The 17669-nt window shown below is 43.4% G+C and overlaps 1 pseudogene; it reads left to right on the top strand.

Moving 5' to 3' along the window:
- The first annotated feature begins 2480 nt into the window (after positions 1-2480).
- LOC144691323 (NACHT, LRR and PYD domains-containing protein 3-like) overlaps positions 2481-17669 on the top strand; it is a 31975-nt pseudogene continuing 16786 nt past the window's right edge.

The raw sequence follows: 17669 nt of genomic DNA on the forward strand, positions 1-17669 counted from the left end.
ATTGCCCCCCTTTTTGTTTTTTAAGTTCTACCCATATGGCTTCATTTGAGGAATCTTCTATGATACCATTCCACTTTACTGCAGCAATTGACCCTTGATCAATAGGGTAATGGTACCTCCTCTTTTACACCCTGCCATCACACATGAAGATTCTATCCACTGTAATATTTAGCTGCCATCCCTGTCCTCCCCTCAACCATCTCTCTCTGATAGCACAAACATTACATTCCTATGTGTTAATCAATGTCCTCAATTAATCGGCCTTACTGGTAAAACTCCTTGGGTTAAAGTAAACGCAATCCAGCTTTGTGCCTTAACAGGTCTATATTTGTTCTCCCTTCCAGATTGATTCGTTTCCCTTCTATATTTGGCTGTGCATCACCCCCTACTGTACCTCCGCTCTGCATCCCATCCCCCTGCCAAATCAGTTTAAAGCTGCGCCCCCCAATCCCAACCAGCAGCACTAGCAAACCCCCCCCAGAAGGATGTTTGTCCTGTTCCAGTTCATGAACAACTCTCCGACTTGTACAGGCCCCAACTTCGCCAGAAACAGACCTAATAATTCCGGAAACTAAAGCTCTCCCTCCTCACCATCTCTTCAGCCACGCATTCATCCTTTCTATCTCCTATTCCTATACTCACTAGCACAAAGTTCATGGTCTGAAGTTGTTGTGCTTAATGTTCACTTCAAAAGACCGTAAATTACCCAATCAAAAGATGAGGTGCCGTTCCTCCGGTTTGCCTTGGGCTTCACTGGAGCATTGCAGGAGCCATGGACGGACATGTGGGCATGGGAGCAAGGTGGTGTGTTGAATTGGCAAGCAAGAGGAAGGTTTGGGTCATGCTTGCAGACTGAGTGAAGGTGTTCTGCAAATCGATCCCCCAGTCTGCGTTTAGTCTCCCCAATATAGAGGAGACTGCTTCGGGATCAGCGAATACAGTCGGCAAAATTGAAGGAGGTGCAAGTGAAGCGCCCTTTCTCCTGAAAGGAGTGTTTGGGGCCTTGGATCATGAGAACGGAAGCAGTAAATGACGAGGTGTTGCACCATCTGCAATTGCATGGGAAGGTGCCATTGAAAGGCGACGAGGATTTGGAGGGTTATGGAGGAGTGGATCAGAGTGTCACGGAGGGAATGCTCCCTACGGAATGCTGACAGGGGGTGAGGAAAATATGTGTGTTGTGGTGACCCCATTGTCTGCTTTCCCAGCCACAAATTCCATCTTCTCACCACTTGATTGGATTTCTCCCCCTGGTCAATGACTAAAGCTTAGCCAGGCTATCTGGGATTTCAGTGTCCAGCTTCAAACTGAACTCAGTTTGCTGCAAACCTGACAGCACAAAAATGTACTACTTCTCTCCACATAACACTGCAAGTCTCTACCCCTATCTCAACACTTCTCCTCAACCTTCACCCATGGATTTGGAACAGTTGAGTGTAGAGGGAACCAAGGTAACCTTGCAAACTCTGGAATGTTAAGCTACTCAGATTCTGCTGCCTTTACACTGAACCACTCCAGGTCCCAGATATTACTTGTGTGCTCACAAACCTATAATATCTCCCAGTACTCAGATGCCTTCAATTTAAAATTCCCATTCTTCTGTTTAAATAACTCAATGACCTTGACCCTTTCGATCCTTGTAAGCTGCTCGAGTCCTGAAACCTCCCATTGGAATTCTCCATTGCTCTGACTCTGGCCTTATGAGCAGCCTCTCCTTCACACCACCACAGTGTTCAGTTATCTTGGGTCCCACTCACTCTCAAAACCTATCCACTTCCCACTCCTTACCAAGTTTTCATACTCGTAGCAAAGTTGCAAAAATATCAAGCTTCTGAACTTTCAGTTACTGAGGGGGAAATTGATCGGATTGATTGGATTTTTCACCATTATTATTGGTCGATTCTCCTGACAGATAAATCAACAGTACTGGTTTGGTTCAGTCAATGGTGATTTCTCTGCCAGTTTTCATTTTAAGATTCCCATTCTTCTGTGAAAATAACTTAATGACCAGAATTGTCTCTTCCCCTCCACCAGAGATCTGATTTGCTGCTAATTTCTTGCTGAGTAAATGAGAAACTGTAACAGCAAGAAGTCAGTGTGAGGAAACAAGTGGATCATATTGTCAATCAATAATTTGACAAAGAAAACTCATCACACTGATCACATTAAAATACTGCAGATTGTCAATGATTCCTCACTACCCCCAAAATGTATTTCAGACTTCTGGCTTAGTTTATTCACATTTATTTGCTGTTAATGACTGAAATGAAATGAAGGTGATTTTTAGTGAATGTTCATTATGTATCAGTTCTCAGCCCATTGACTGTTTATTGGGCTCAAAACAATTGGAAATGCCATCACTGAGCAGATCCTTTCCATCTCATTCTCAGTGTTTATCTTTCACTCTGATCCTCAATATATTCATTATTATTCTTTGCAGAAAGTCACCGACCTCACGATAAGGGAAACCGGGTGGAGAGTTCCAAGCTTCTCCTAAGTCTGGTGATGGAGAAAGGCTCTCGGGCCCGAAGGGTGATGTGGGAATCCTTTGTGAAAGTGCATCATGGGGTCCCAAAGTTGGATAAAATAATAAAAGAAATACAGGAACTTGGTACGGTAAAATCACGCAGTGAGTTCAATTTCAGATTCAAACATTGCAGATTTTGCTATAACATTACACAGATCTGCTTCCATGACAGTTAATTGCTTTCAACTGGTTCTGATCCATTTGATTACATGAACATTGGAAGAGGCTTATCTGAAGTACCCAGTCACCTGAAAGGTAAGAGATGAAATGGACATTTAAAACCATTTCACTTTTTTTTATTCATTCACGGGATGTGGGCTTCGCTGGCAGGGCCAGCATTTATTGCCCATCCCTAGTTGCCGTTGAGATGGTGGTGGTGACCTGCCTTCTTGAGGCACTGCAGTCCATGTGGTGTAGGTACGCCCACAGTGCTGTTTGAAGGGAGTTCCAGGATTTTGACCCAGCGACAGTGAAGGTATGGCGATATATTTCCAAGTCAGGGTGGTGAGCGACTTGGAAGGCAACCTCCAGGTGCTGGTGTTCCCATCTATCTGCTGCCCTGGTCCTCATAGGTGGTAGTGGTCGTGGGTTTGGAAGATGCTGTCTAAGGAGACTTGGTGAGTTTCTGCAGTGCACCTTGTAGATGGTACACACTGCTGCTACTGTGCGTCAGTGGTGGAGGGAGTGAATGTTTGTGGATGTGGTACCAATCAAGCAGACTGCTTTGTCCTGGACGGTGTCCAGCTTCTGGACTGTTGTGGGAGCTGCACTCATCCAGGCAAGTGGGGAGTATTCCATCACACTCCTGACTTGTGCCTTGCAGATGGTGGACAGCTTTGGGGAGTCAGGAGGTGAGTTACTTATTGCACGATTCTTTGCCTCTGACCTGCTCTTGTAGCCACAGTATTTTTGTGGCTAGTCCAGTTCAGTTCCTGGTCAATGGTAACCCCCGAGGATGTTGGTAGTGGGGGGATTCAATGACGGTAACACCATTGAACATCAAGGGGCGATGGTTGGATTCTCTCTAGTAGGAGCTGGTCATTGCCTGACACTTGTATGGCGTGAATGTTACTTGCTACTTATTAGCCATGCCCTCCTGCACTCTTCATTGAACCCCTGGCTGTATGGTATTTGTAGAGTGGGGGATACGCTGGGCCATGAGGTTACAGATTGTGTTTGAGTACAATTCTGCTCGTATTCTTCTCTGATCTCCTCAGTTCATCGAATCCAATTCAGGAAATCGCGTTGTCCAGTTGTTAGCTATAAGCCAGTTACTTTCTACATCATGCGATCTCTGTCCAAGTCATGAACTGGTCCAGCTCCCTCTTCAGAGTCAGCACCCACCATAGCAACTGGAAACTCATTCCAAAGGTTCTCAGTTCTCCGGGCAGGGAAAAGAAACACTGAACATGCTGTTTATTCCTACACTTACATAGTTTAAACTACTTCTCCCCAATTTGATAAACTAGCATCATCTATCAATAGGGACTCTATCCAGGCATTCATGTATCCACTAGGACTCTGTAAATTAGCGTAAATCTTTGCTGCTTGAAATTAAACAAATTAATATCCTTCAGCATGTCTAAGTAGCTGAGCTTCTCTAAGCTGGGAATCATTCCTGCAGCTCTCCTTTGGAACTTTTCCAATGACACTATATTACCCAACACGTAGGGGTAACCAAAACTGTGCATACTATTGAGATGTGGTCTGACCAGGAACCTGTACAGGCAATGTGATAGCCCTTGTTTAACATTGATTGGTTCCATCAATATAAACTCAATACTTTGTTAGCTTTAACTACAGTTTTTCAGCACTGATCATGAACTTTCAGTGATCTGTACACAGTAGCACCAAGATCTTTTTTATCTCACCCTGTCTCAGTATTGTTCCCTGCAAGTGATGTTGTATTCAATATTGGCCAAATCAATATGTATGAGGTACAGTTATCTGAATGGAACACTGTTTGCCAATGTGTGTCCACAGTTGTAGCACATCTAAACGTTTTATTGGATTTGATCGCCCTCTACTATCTTAATCTTCAAATCGATGTTTTTGTCACCTGAAAATGTATATATTGTACTCCTAACACCCTACTACTTGTGCTCCTGATTCATATTTTCACCCTTGTCCAGCTCATGAATACAGATTGTCAAAGTCATGGGTGTAGGACCAACCCTCGGGAGAGATCACTTGTCTCATATCTTCCAATTAAATATGAGGTTCGGGATTGAAGAGATTTCCTAATCCAGAGCTTCAAATTTCAACTCACACTCCATCAAATGAAGTAACCTAGTGTGAGGATGCATATCGAAGGCTTTCTGAAAGTCTAGAGTGACAATGTCCACCAGATTTCTCTCATGCCCTATCCTAGTGACTTCCTCAATAAACTCCTCCAAATTTGTTGGACACAAGCTAATTTTTTTGAAGTTGTGTTGTGAATTTCTAATGGCCTCTTCCCTTTCCCAATGATCATAAAGAACATTCCTTATTATCCCTTCCACTATTTGTCCCTTTTTAAATGGTATGGATAATGTTAATGAAATTTGAAACATTACATTTTTATGATTTCACGGAACAGGATGAGAGGTCAGAAAGTCTTTGATGCGAAATGAGAATATCTACAGATATTCACACAACAGAACATTAATGTGGAGAAATGTGAGGAAAAGGGAATATTCAGGGTGACTGGGAATCTACTGACCCATTTCCTCATGGCGGTGAAAGAGAGCACACTATTCTACTCAAAGAATAATCCTACAATTCACGGGTTGTGTTTAAACCCAATGTAATAATTACAATAAATATATTTTCAATTTCACAAAACTACATTGTGGGAAACTAGAAACAAAACTAATTATTTGTAAACAGTTCAAATGAACTGTGAATGTTCCTGCTGTAATGTTACATGGAGTGAAGTTGGTAGTTGTCCTATTTCAAGTTCTGATCAGTAAGGTGACAGGACTATTATAAAAACACAATCAATGTATGCATGTGCAAAACTCCTGAAAAATTGTTAGCGATTTCTGAAACGCAGGACAACATGAAAAGGATTATTCTTTTTGAGTTCTCTGTCCGAAGGCAGGTCCGACTTACAACTAAACCATGGTAGGGCAAGGAGGCAGGTCCAAGATCTACCCCAGCTGGAATGGAATGGAACCCCATGCTGTTGGCACCAACCTGATCCACACTGGCCGCCCAGAAAACTGTGCCAATCGGCCCTAATATCTCAGATAACCTGCCCACAGCCTGATAGAATACCAGAAGGAATCTTGTTCTCCAAGTGTACAGTGATATCAAAGATAACTTGCTGAAGGCAGGTTACAATAACAGTGAGACTCCTGAACAATTACAGTCACTCCCTCTCCCACTCCTATCCAATTTCCTATGTACCATTGCTGCAGAAGTTTGGCTTCGCTGAGGATTTCATAAACTGATTGACAAGAACATCTACCACCATATAACCAGGGCCTTTGTGGATTTGTAATGAGGTGTCCAGAGTAAAGGCAGGTCAGAAAGTGTTAACCATCAGAGAGAAAATATCATCTTTATAAAATCTCCATGTTCAGTAAATATTCGAACCAAGTGACGACTTTAAATTTTTCTTGGTCATTGCTCACTTTCAAGCGAGGTTTCCAATAATTGAGCTTTAATTCCAGCAGAAACTTTGATTGAAACCGTAAAATGAATCTATCTATTCAGCAAAATCATATTGAGAAGCCTTTTATGTTATTACAACTAACATTTACTGTCTACTGTAATTGAAGGTGTTGAACAGAAACACAAGGAGATCCTCCGGGTGCAAACTGAAACATTGAGAGTGAACACTATCCTAATAAAGGAGAAGGTTAAGATTTTCCAACTGATTGATCGATACGCTGAGCTAACGATCATTTCCAATGTTCGAGATCGGTCACTTGTAGAACATGAACTGTTGGCAAGAGGCCGGGACCATGAAGAGTGGAGAAAGAAAGATCTCCGGAGAGAACTGGAAAAAATCCGAACTGATCAATTGTTCCAGAGCAGTTTTTCCCTGAGAAAATCCAAATCTGGGAGTTCAACAGCAGTGAGTGGAGTCCCAGGGATCGGAAAAACAACAATGGTACAAAAGATGGTTTATGACTGGGCCACTGGGAAAATATACCCAGACTTGCAATTTGTTTTCAGTTTTGAACTCCGGGATTTGAACACCATTAACTGCAGAATAAACCTGAGGAATCTGATACTGTTTTTCTATCCTTACTTTGGGAATGTTCTGGGAGAGCTCTGGAAGAACCCAGAGGGATTGATGTTTATATTCGATGGTTTGGATTAATTCAAGGACAGGATTGATTTTGCTGACAATCGGAGAAATACAGACCTCAGTTCATGTGCACAGATCCTGAATGCAGGTGTAAAGTGTCCGACTTTGTGTACAGTTTAATACAGCACAAGCTGCTCCCAGGATGTTCAGTGCTAGTGACCAGCCGCCCCAGTGCATTGCATTTATTGGAAAAGGCTGAGATCAGTGTCTGGGCTGAAATCCTGGGATTGTTCGTGATGAACGGAAGGAATGTTTCAACAAGTTTTTTGAAGATCAGGCAGTGGCAGCAGCTGTTTTCAAACACGTGGAGGTGAACGAGATCCTGTACACCATGTGCTACAACCCTTCCTACTGCTGGATCCTCGGTCTGTCACTTGGCTCCTTCTTTACACAAAGAGACAGGAAACAGCAGCAAGTTCCCAAGACCATCACCCAGCTATATTCCTACTATATTTACAACATTCTGAAAAACCATGGCAGAGAGATTGAAAGCCCCCGTGATGTGTTCCTGAAATTTGATGAGATGGCCTTCACAGTAGTCTCTGACATGAAGATTGTGTTTAGAAATGGTAATTTGATCAAGTACAATCTGCAACCTTCCCAGTTCCTGTCTGGGTTCCTGATGGAACATTTGGAGAGAGATGATTCTGTCCAGAGTGTGGTTTACACGTTCCCACACCTCACCATCCAAGCGTTTGTAGCTGCACTCGCACAATTCCTGACTCCCGATCCCAAGGACATCCAGAAACTCCTCAGTGAAGCGGACAGTGAAGAAGATGGGAGATTTGAGATATTTAGCCGTTTTGTTGCTGGTCTCTCCTCCCCACTGTCAGCTCGGCCCCTGGAGGAGTTTCTGAGTCCATTTCTTCATCAAACAACCTGTCGAGTGATTGACTAGGTGAAGGAGAAGGTTAAAGGTCAGATTGAAACCACAGCGACTGAAACTGGTAAAAGGAACCTCCTGAATACATTCCACTACCTGTTTGAGTCTCAGAATAAAGCACTGGCTCAGGCCACAGTGGGATCTGTGGAAACACTTGCATTTAGTGGAACGCGACTGACCCCAATTGACTGTGCGGTCCTGTCTCATGTCCTTGGACTCTGTGATACAATAAAACACCTCAATCTTCAGAGGTGCTACATTCAGTGTGAAGGACTCCAGCGGCTGGAAAACGTTCAGTACAAATATCAGAGTTTGAGGTAATTGCTTGTTTGGTCCTGGAGCTCGTATTTTGATTATTGAAGTAAAATTTACTATCTTATAAATGAAAAAATAAATAACTTCCAGTTCAAGAAAAAAGAGGCAGAGTCAGAAAAAACTATACAAAATAAGATGAGTGTAAAATTCCAAATTAGAAAATAGTAATAATACTTTTGAGAACAAATTGTTGGGATACTTAATGGTGAATCAAATAGTTTGAGCGTGGGATTTTGATGATAATAAATTAGGGCTAATTATTTACAAAGGCAAAATAATGTGATAGTCTAAGGATAATAAACACCAGTGGAGATAAAAATAACTTAAATAATAATAATTATAAACCATATCAACTGTAAGCTGTACTGATCACAAGGAAAATAAGTCCTATATATCATCATAATTAATCAAATTGTTTCTGGCGGGCGGGTGAAATATCTTAAATTCAGATAATTACGGAAAAAGACCTTTCAAATGCAAATTATTTAAATTTACTCTCAATTCTGTTCATTTAATGAGTAAACCTGCTGCTGACCTAACAGTTCGAATTCCCCCATTGCACGTTTATATCCAGAAGGCAGGCAGACACACTGGACAACTGGGAGCTATTTTCAGGAATCTGTACCACTGACTGGTTCTTACACACAGTGGACAGTCCCTGGTGGAACTGACAGTTGGACAGTTACAACAGGATTTTCTGATAATCCACCCCATATCTGTGAAACTGCTGCAAGCAGGCAACTCCCGGAAATTCCAGGAAATATCATAAAAGCTGCACCTGCAGTAAATGTAGAGGTTATTTAATGGGGAATAACGTGGGAAACACCCCTCCCATATCAACTACGGGAACCGGGACATGTCAACTTTGTAACAGGACAGAATAAACTTTCCTTGTTGCATAAAATCCAGCGGATAGATTTTACAGCAGCAGGTAGCACACTTTGACATTATCCAGTAATAGCTGGAAATCAAGTCGTGGAAGGGAGAGAGGAACCTGGTGAACTTAGAATCAGTAAGGAAGCAGTGCTGAGAGAACTGATGGAGCTGCAGGCTGACAAGACTCCGCGTCCTGATGGGCTTCATCTTAGGGTCATAAAAGAGATGACTAACGAGGTAATGGATGCGCTGGTGTTAATTTTCCAATATTCGCTAGATTCTGGAAAGGTTCCATCAGGTTGGAAAGTAGCAAATATAACCCCTCTATTCAAGAAGGGAGGGAGGCAGAAAGCAGGAAACTATAAACCAGTTAGCCTGACGTCTGAAGTGGGGAAGGTGTTAGAATTGATCATTAAGGGGGTTATAGTTGTGCACTTAGAGAAACTCAATGTAATCGGGAAGAGTAAACATGGTTTTGTGAAAGGGCAATCATGTATAACCAATTTAATGAAGTTCTTTGAAGGAGTGACATGTGCAGTGGATAGATGGAAGCCTGTAGGCATACTGTGCTTGGATTTCCAGAGGCATTTGTTAAAGTGCCACATCAAAGGCTATTGCGTAAAATCGATGGGATTAGGAAAACTCCGGAAATTTCTCTGAACTATAGCAATAGTCTCACCTGCGGTAAAGGTAGAGCCTGTTTAATGCTAAATAAAGTGGGGGACAGCTCTTCCCTGTCAACGAGGAGAACAGGGACACTTCACCTTTGTTAAGGGGAGAGAATAAAATTTCCTTGTTGTATAAAATCCAGGGGGATGGATTTTAAAGCAACAGTTAGTTTCACAATATAATTCACTCCAAGGTGTTATACAGAGTAATGTCATGCACAGAGTTATGAAGGACATGGAATCATTGCTTTAATTCTTGGAAAATTGGACCGTTCTTATAAAAGCCCCAGAATTAACGAAGAACAGAAATGAGACAAGTTTCCTCAAACTTGGCCGGCCAGTCACTGAGCTTCGGGAGAGTAATTCTGATCATCAGGGATTGAGGCCAAACAGGGGGACATTTAGATGCTGCACACAGACAACTCTCTGTCTAATAAATATTGAGAGGGGTGAAAGTGGTATTCACCAGTAGTTAAATTAGTGATAGTGAATTGTTCACCAGTTTACAATGCTCACTGTTTCCTTTTCACTTCAATTGAAAGGAAAGGGTGAGCTGTAGTATGGGCGGGTGATCCAATATCAACCATCATACACTATCAACAAAAGATCAAATTACCCCCAATAGATTTAATTTACAGTAACAATAAAATCTCTGCATTGATTTCTGATGTTGCTTCCATGTTTCCTGTGATATTGGGAAAAACAATTGAATCTGATCTGAGTTTTTATTCACTGTAATTACATTTCGGGGCTCCCCGAAGGAGGGAAACAGAGACAGCGGAGGGAGGAGGCGAAATTGCCAAGAATACTGGCACCGGCAGTGTGTCAATTTCAAGATGCTGATGCTCGTTTCATCGTGAATCACCAAGAGTAGGCGGGTTGGGACAGGAATCTCAAGTAAGACAGTTGAGAACTTTGTTCAGCAGATAATAAGGTTTGAGATTTAAAGTTCTAAAGGGGTGGACAGTTTACCTGTTCATCTGAAGGAAAGTGGGCACAGAGTGGGAGCCACACATGGCTGCCACAGCCCGATAAGAAGGTCAGTGGGGTAGGCACTTAGTAAGGAGGTGCCTTGGTGCTGTGGAGGTGGCAGGGAGAGTGGAAACTCAGGATTTGAATGGGGTTGACACTCCCAGCAATGCGGAGGGAAACTCAGGATTTGAATGGGGTTGACACCTCCAGCAGTGAGGAGGGAAACTCAGGATTTGAATGGGGTTGGCACTCCCAGCAGTGCGGAGGGAAACTCAGGATTTGAATGGGGTTGACACTCCCAGCAGTGCGGAGGGAAACTCAGGATTTGAATGGGGTTGGCACTCCCAGCAGTGAGGAGGGAAACTCAGGATTTGAATGGGGTTGGCACTCCCAGCAGTGCGGAGGGAAACTCAGGATTTGAGTGGGGTTGGCACTCCCAGCAGCACGGAGGTAAAAGAGGGAGAAAGGCTGCCAAGAACAATTGAGAGGCCACCTTCCCAGAAGGAAGGCTCCAGCTGTCAGATTTTGCATGAGGGGCAACACCCTCCGCAGGGAGGGCAGAACCCCAGGCATCAGAAGGGCACGGGAGAGGAAAGAGGAGCAGGAAGGCAACAGAGGCCAAACATTCAATACAGGAACTGTTGCTGAAGACGGAGCTATCAAGGCCCAGTGATGGTGGATATTGTGACCCTTCAGGCAGTGCCCACATACATCTGTGTCCTCAATGCTGAATACCTTGCAGTGCTGGTCACAGTTATTGTGGCATTGAACTGCTTCACTTCTAGCTCCTTCCAAGGATCAGGTGTGGACCTTAGAGACATGTCACATGTGCCTGCTCACCAGGCCATCTCACAGGTCATGGATTCACTTTTAGCCAGAGCTGGACAGCGCATTCATTTAATAACAGGGAGGCCTTGCAGGGACACAGGGATTCCCCCAGGAGCAGAGTATCACTGATTGTACCCAATGGCCATCAAGGCACTCAGTGACTGGTCAGGGAGATCCATACAGGAAGGGCTTCCACTCCCTCAATGACTCGTCTGTGACCACAACAAAAACTTCCTCCATGTGTGCACTCACTTTCCTGGCAGCTGCCATGATACTTCATCCTCCAAAGTCTGTGTCCTAGAGGATAACGGATATTCCTCGAAGTGATGTTACTGAGCTCTCTGTGGGAGTCCCAGAAAGAGGCACAATGGTTGGACAACCATTGAACAGGACATCAGGCTTCTGAAGATGTGATTCCAGTGCCTGGACCAGGCAGGTGGTGACCTCCAATCCCCTCTTGCAAGTGTCTCTGTCAGTGTGGAAATCTGCTGCATTCTCCATAATATGGCTATCCAGAGTGGTGTGGACCCTGAGGAGAATGAGGCACTGGGATGACACAGCGCATCGAGGGAACAGCAGGCTGTGAGAGAGGAGGTGAAGGGAGAGGACGCTGAACAAAGTGGAGCCCCTGCTGCATGATGAGGTGGCTTCCTCCTGCCCCCCTCGCGGAAGAGGAACTCGCCCCCGCCCCCTCCCTCATGGCCTCCAGTTTGGCAGCGATAAAGTGAGGGGATTCCCTGCCCCGGGTACCAAGCCTCGGGCTTCCCTGTGACATCTCACCTCCCTCTGGTGCTGTGGGAGGCTTTGGTACAAACTCCTGATCTCTCCCTCAGGACAACCAGCAGCCTCAGTGATGGCTGCCAAGTGAACAGGAAGTCTGTCTCCATGACAAAAAATGACGTCCCCATTTAAAAATCATAACTTTAATCACTTTCCCACCGGTTGTGGGTTTTGGACCCAAAATAATCCTGTTCCTTGCCTCCATTGTGAAAATTCAGCCTGTTCTCATGTGTTTCTCACTTCTCTGTTTTGACAAAGTCATAATAATCTGGAAGATTCAGGAGTAAAAGTACTGTCTGCGGTCCTGAGGAATCCAGGCTGTAAAATTCAGGAACTGGAGTAAGTACCAGACTGTGTAAGTTTGTATTTATAATAACCGGATGTCTGACAATGTATTTTATTATTGGTTGCAGGATTTTGGTTATTAATAGCACTATGTACGTTATTATGAGTATCAGTAACAGGATTAATATTAATCAGTGGGGTGAAAATGGACATGGAAATGGCAGGGATGTAAAACAGGTAAAATCACATTTTCTGGTGTCTATAGGAACACCTGATATTGAGGACTATTGAAGTAGATCCATATCGCAGATGACCGATGCAGTGCTGACTATTCTGCAGCTCCATTTATGTCCAATTTCACCCCCGCCTGTATTTTGTCCAGATTTCCACTGTTTTCTCTCCCTCTGATCTCCAGACTGTGTAAGAACAATCTCACAGTTTCTTGTGCTAAGGATCTTGCCTCCGCTCTTAGTACAAACCGGTCACTGACGAACCTAAGTAATAATAAACTGAAAGATTCTGGAGTGAAACTTCTGTCTGCAGCTCTGAGGAATCTAGGTAGTAAAATTCAGAAACTGAGTTTAGTACATAAGAACATAAGAAATAGGAGTAGGAGTTGGTCATTTGGACCCTCAATCCTGCTCTGCTATTCAAAAAGATCATGGCTGATCTGCTTGTGTTTTGAATTTCACATTCCTATCTACTGCTGATAATCTTTGATTCCCTTGCCTAACAAGAATCTATCCAGCTCCGCCTTAAAAATATTCAATAACCCCGCCTCCTCCACCTTCTGAGGCAGAGAGATCCACAGTCTCACAACTGTCTGAGAGAAAACAAATTCTCATATCTGTCCTTAAATGAAAAACCCTAAATTTGAAAACAGTGACCACAAGTTCTGGACTCACCCACAGGAGGAAAAATCTTTTCCATGTCCACCTCATCAAGACCATTCAGCATCTTATATACTTAAATCAAATCACCCCTCACGCTTTTAAACTCCAATTGAAGCAAGCACGGTCTGTCCAACCTCTCCTCACAAGACAACCCACTCATTCCAAGTATCAATCCAGGAAACCACCTATGAACTGCTTCCAACGCATTTACATCCTTCCTTAAATAAGGAGACCAAAACTACACACTTTTCAAGATACGGTCTTACCAATGCCCCGTATAACTGAAGCATAACATCCTAACTTCTCTGTTCAATTCCCCTTTAATAAAGGACAGCATTCCATTAGCCTTCAGAAATACTTGCTGTAGCTGCAAACTAACTTTTTATGACTCATGTACGAGAACACCCAGATCCATCTACACCTCGGAATTCTGCTGTTGTTCTCTGTTTAAATAATATTCTACTTTTTATTATTCCTGCCAATGTGAACAACTTCACATTTTCCCTCGTTATAATCCATGTGCCAGATTTTTGCTCACTCAACTTATCTATATCCATCTGCAACCTCCTTCTATCCTCTTGAAAACATACTTTCCAACCTATTCTTTGTATCATCTGAAAATTTAGTGACCATGCCATCACACCCTTCATGTAAATCATTGATGTAAATTGTAAAAAGCTGAGACCCCAGCACAGATCCCTGCGGGACTCCACTCGACACATACTGCTTTTCAGAAAAAAGAACCATTTATACATCCTCTGCTTTCTGCCAGCCAACCAATCTCCTATCCATGCTAATATGTTACCCCCTACACCACCAGCATTTATTATCCACAGTAACCTTTGGCATGGCACCTTATCAAACGCCTTCTGGACATTCAAGTACAGTCTGTCTACAAGCTCCCTTTATCCACAGTGCATATTATTCCTTCAGATAATTCCCAATAAACTGGTTAAATATGGGCAGAATTTTCGGGTTGGCGAGTGTGGGTGGGGCCTGCTCACCGACACATAAAATGACGCACGGTGACATCGGACGGGAGTCTCAGCGTCACCGCGCGCTATTTAGATTTTCAGTTTGGCGGGTGCGCAGCCAAACTGTCAGAGGCCTATTGAGGCCTTTAAGAAAGTAATGAAAGTAGTTCAGAATGCTGCCTGTCCAACCTTAAGGTTGGGGGACAGGCAAAGAGTCCAGGTGGCCTTCACATTTTTCGTAAAACCTCATCCATGGGTGGGATGAGGTTTCATGAAGGGTTTATTAATTAAATAAAACATTTTTAAACATTTGATAAACACTGTCACATGAGGGGACATGTCGAAATAATTTTTTGTGTCTTCAATAAAAACTTTCATTCCACAATTAATCTCGGCGAGGCCGCACCGTGCATCGGGGAGATTTCTGCCTCTCTCACCCGTGCATGTGTGAAAGAGTGCAGGCCCCGACTCAGGGAATCCCCCCTCCCCACTCCCACTGCCCCCACAGGGAGTGTTCAGCGCTTCGGGGGCTTGAGTCACGCTGGGTGGGCTTTAATTGTCCCGCCCACATAAAATGGCGGCACAGCCTCGATCTGGGGCGCCCATCGGGATCGCGCCCGACCCCACCCAACCCCCATCCCTTTCTGCCCATGATTTTCCTTTCACCAAACCGTGCTGACTCTACCTGATTACCCGAGTTTTTCTCAGTGTTTAGCTATCTCCCCCTTAATGATCAATTTTAACAACTTCCCCACCACAAATACCTATAGTTTCCTGTTTTGTGCCTCGCTCAAGGTTTTAAAGTTTCGGGTTATTTAATTTCAAAGTCTTAGTTATTTTTATTTAACTCCCAAACCAGTCTAAGCGCGCACACTGTCCCTTCCACTGGGCACTTACCGGCCAATCAACGCACTGGCTTCCTGTGACGTCAAAATCGTCTTTACCCCCCACTGCTGCCTGACAGCAGCTGAAACGATGCATTCCTCAGCTCCCGACTGCCCCCTGCAGCTCCGCTCCCACTCCCAGCAAGGTCGGCCGCTCTGCAATCCCTGGTCTTTATTTGTAGGCATTCCTCAGCTCCCGACTGCCCCCTGCAGCTCCGCTCCCACTCCCAGCAAGGTCGGCCGCTCTGCAATCCCTGGTCTTTATTTACAGGCGCTTCTCAGATCCTAACTGTCTCCCGCAGGTCTGCTCTGTCTCCCAGCAAGGTACCAGGCTGTGGAATTATGTTTATAATAACTGCATGTCTGATGCTGTAAAGTATTATGATTATCAGTAATAGTGTCAGTAATAAACACTGCACATTATCATTACTATAAGTATTAGTGTTATTAATAAACACCACGGATTTACTCTGATTCATGAAATGTTTCTCTCTCTGATCTCCAGCCGGATACTAACAGCCTCACATATTCATAGCTCCCCTCTCAGCACAAATTGGGCACTGATGAGCCTGGACCTGAGTTACAACAAACTGCAAGATTCAGGAATAATACCTTTAAAAATCATTTAAAGTCATTCTCAAAGACATGAATCAGAATTAAAAACTGGACAAAACGATTATTGCTTCTACAATTCCCATGGTGGAATTTTATGGCCCCTCTCGCCAGCGGGATTTTCCAGACCCCGCCGAAGTCAATGGATTGTGAAGGGCACATCCTATTTTACAGCCCTCCCGTGCAGTAAAATTCCCCCCCATATTGTATTCTTACATTTTTAGCTTAGCTTAATTAGACATTCACATTATAGATCTTTAAACTAGAAAGCTTCTCAGTTTGTAATAAAAGTGTAAAACATTCACAAATATATTGGTAAGGCAGATAATAAACTATCAAAATGAATCAGCTATCACAGTCTGTGGCTCCCAATAACCCAACAGTAAAATTCAGAAACTGTGTGAGATGTTGTTTCCGATAACAGGATGTCGAACACTGTACGGTATCATTAGTATCAGTCATGGTGTCATCAACAACAACATCAGCTTTCATTCATAAAGCCGCGTTAATATAGTTAATTGTCCCAAGACACTTCACATGAGTGTTATCGAACAGACTTGGGCAGCGTGGAAAATGAGATATTAGGACAGGCAACTAAAAGCCAAGTCAGGGAGGAAGGTTTTAACGAGAGTGTTAAAGGAGAAGAGAGGGGTAGAGAGGTAGAAAGAATTAGGAAGGGAAATCCAAAGCTTGGGGCTGAAGAGCTCAAGGCGCAGCTGCCAATGACAATAATTTCCATATTTAATAATCTGAAACATAAACACGTTGTTATTATTAGTATTGGGAATAGTGTTATTTAAAATAAAACTTATTAATAGGCACATAATTAGCTTGGCAGCGAAGTTAAAGCCAAAGTAATAAAAGGGACTGTGACAGCATGGATATAAAGTTGTCTGAGTGACAGGAAACAGAAAATAGTTGTTAATGGTTGTTTTTCAGTTCGAGGAAGCAGACAGTGGAGCTCTCCACCGGTTTCTTCAGGACGAGCAGTTTTACATTTCTTGATATATGCTAATGACTTAGACTTGGGTGCACCTAAAAATGAGGCACCAAACTGGTGAAACAACAACCCAGGACAACTTGCAGGCCAACTAATGGGAGAAGAACATGTTCCCACAACCAACCAATAAGATCAAAGTTTTGTACACCTGTCACATCCAGTTGTGAATGGTGACGTGCGATTAAACAGCTCACTGGAGGAAAAGGCTCCACCAATATTCCCAACCTCAATGGGGGAGGCCAGACACGTCTGACGATTATTGGCTCAAACAGTCCATTTTAACTGGGTCAGACCCATTCTTAGACCATTAAAGTTGGCTTTCCCCATATTAATTATTCTAACTCTGAACTGTTCTTTGTTTTATCCAATAGTTAGCTTAAACCTTATGATACAGTGATCACTCCTTTAGACTTGATACACTTGGCCCATCTCATTCCAAAGAATCATGTCAAGCTGTGCATCCTTTCTCACACTGGAAACACGCTGCTGTAGAACAATTTCCTGGTCACTCTAGGAATTCTGGCCCCACTCTGCCTGTCACATTAATACTATCCCAGTCTATATTTGGAAAATTAAAGTTCCCCATTATAACTACTCTATAATTCTTGCACCTCTCTGGAATTTCCTTGCAAATTTGTTCTTCTCCATCTTTCCCCTAGTTGGTAGCCTAGAGACTAGCAATGTAATTGCACCTTTTTTGTTCCATAGATCGAGCCATATAAATTCTGCCCTTGTCCTCTTTGGATCATCCCCTTTCTCCAGCACTGAAATATTCTGCTTAATCATTCCGACCAACCCATTCCATTTTCTCCCTTTCCTATCTTTCCTGAATACCCTATATTCAGACCAATCATATTTACCACATCCACGCA

The sequence above is a fragment of the Cetorhinus maximus genome, chromosome 16 (genome assembly GCF_964194155.1).
Source record: "Cetorhinus maximus chromosome 16, sCetMax3.hap1.1, whole genome shotgun sequence".
Taxonomy (NCBI): domain Eukaryota; kingdom Metazoa; phylum Chordata; class Chondrichthyes; order Lamniformes; family Cetorhinidae; genus Cetorhinus; species Cetorhinus maximus.